This window comes from Alligator sinensis, unplaced genomic scaffold (genome assembly GCF_000455745.1).
Source record: "Alligator sinensis unplaced genomic scaffold, ASM45574v1 scaffold91_2, whole genome shotgun sequence".
NCBI classification, from domain to species: domain Eukaryota; kingdom Metazoa; phylum Chordata; order Crocodylia; family Alligatoridae; genus Alligator; species Alligator sinensis.
The window spans coordinates 635194-637548 of record NW_005842529.1 but is presented as its reverse complement, the minus strand read 5'-3'; positions in this window follow the sequence as shown (position 1 = coordinate 637548).

Sequence of the window (2355 nt, the reverse complement as noted above, 5' to 3'; positions counted from 1 at the left end):
GAAAGCACAAATCTAATAACACATTGACTTAGCTTCTTGGACGATTCAGTGCATATTTTAATCACTCTCATATTGCTTCACATTTCCCACAAGTATTTCTGATCATCGAGGAAATAGGTGTGATTATTTTTGTTTCTACTTAGTCATGCTGCTCTTCTTACATAGGTGCAGATGTGCTGGTTGCAAAACACCATTATTGTTACATGTAGAATCTCTTAACTATTTGTTCTTATGTCACAGCAAAGTTTCTTTTTTCTGTGCTAGCAAAATGATTGTTGGAGTTACCAGTAACGTAGTTTGCAAACAATAGAAGTTGTGCAGTGCACCAAGTAGGGTGGAATGATTTGTGACTTAAATAGAAATAGGAAAGTACTGATGTCATTGTGCAAAGAACTGTTAATACTGTAGATGGTTCTGGTTACTTGTATTAAAAAAAAAAGTGCGGAAATGGAGAGCAAATGTTCAAACTGGGAAAGGTGCAGAGTAAAAGAGTTTAACTAGTTTAGCGTAGAGAAATTAAGGTTAAGAAATGTGATGACTGATTTCTCTAACTACATGTTTGGAGGGGGGAGAGATAACAAGGAAGATTCATAGATTGATGGGCTGGAAGGAACCTTGGAAGATCATCGGCTCTAGCCCCCTGTACCAAGCAGGAAAGATAACTGGGGGCCAGGTGACCCCGACAAGGTGACTGTCTAGTCTCCTCTTGAAGATTTCCAGGGTACGTGATTGCACCACTTCTGGAGATGAAAATTCTGGTGAATAACAAGCTGGCCAAGAGTAAATTCAGGTTCAAGGAAAAGAACAAGGTTCTAAAACAGGTTTCCAGTGTAAAGAATGTGGGCAAAAATCCCTAACTATTTAAAGATGAAGTTTATGAAGTTTTTGAGAGGAGCTGTGATTTGGTAGTCTGCAATAGCAGTCCTAAAATATCCATGATTTAGGGCTGAAAAAAACCCTGTCTCTTAAGATTTGAGTCATCAATGTTAATCCTGATTTTAAATCAGCCAGTATGAAGACTCCATTTAAATAATCAGTAATCTTAACTTGTTTTGCATTGTACTTCTTCCTAAAGAGTTCATTCTCCTTGGTTGATAGCGACTAAAATATATTGATTTATAAAGGAATGCAGCATTTACATTAAATTGTATAGTTCTTTGCATTATCTACAAGCATTTACTTTATCTGGACACGTTTATTCAGCACTTGCTTAGCTCAACATATATTTTTTTCAGATTTCTAATTTTTTTATTGTTGTTAGGAGCTGAGTGAACATGTTGTTTAGAACACATCCTTGAATAAACAGTTAATTATCAGACTCTATTTGGATTCAGGTTCAGTAAATAAATAAATAAATAAATGTGGAAGTTCAAGAGCATTTTAAAATTGTACCAAGAGGTAAAGTAGTATGTGAACTTCAAGAGCATCATCTACTTCTGTAACTGTGTATGTACATGCCCTTACACCACAGTAAATACAGGATAGCTAATCTGTTAATGAGAGAAGAGTAAGTTATTTTATGTTTACTAAGAGTAGTTGATGTGCCTATGCCTTAGTTGAATACAACTTCCTTGTGTATATTGGGTACAAAGAAATAAAGTTGTCAAAACACATTTTGTACTTAAAAGTAAGGGGATATTTCCTGTAATTAGTGAATTGATTGTTTCTGTTTACTGCTGACCAGATTTTAAACATTATTTGGACATCTAAAGATAGATGCTGCAATATGATTGTGTGTGTGTGTGTGTGTGTGTGTGTGTTTATATACAATATATATGAAATTGTTGGATGGATGGATAGATACCTTTTTTATTTTACAAAGGCCTAAGCAGTTCAGGCACATAAATCCTATTGATTAGTTGAAGGTAGAGTAAAAAATGATGTGATTTTTTTTGGGGGGGGAGAGGCATTTCTGATAGTTCTACTACTGTGTGTCTGAATGTTTCTTTAAAAAATTTGGTTCTATATCCTTAAAGTCTTTAGAATCACTTGATTTCATCTCCTACCTGATTATTTCAATTTTGATGGATTAATCCAGGTGAAGGCATTTGGTCTATACCTGCTATCCATACCAAAGCTGAAAGTGATTAAAGCAAAAACGTTTCAGCAAAACAGAAACTTCTAGTTTTCCCCAAATATCAATACTGTTATAATATTAGAATTAATGTTATTTAAAGCCTAAGTCTGTCTGTCTGTCGGTCTGTAATGCTTTATTCGCACTCTGATTGGCTGACAAACAGAACAAGTGTTTGAACAGGAGCTGGCGGCAGTGGAGTGCCACCATGATGGCAGAGACACGGGATGAGGGGTGAGGCCAGTACAGCTGGCTTTGCCATCGCCGTCTCCTCCCCCCCC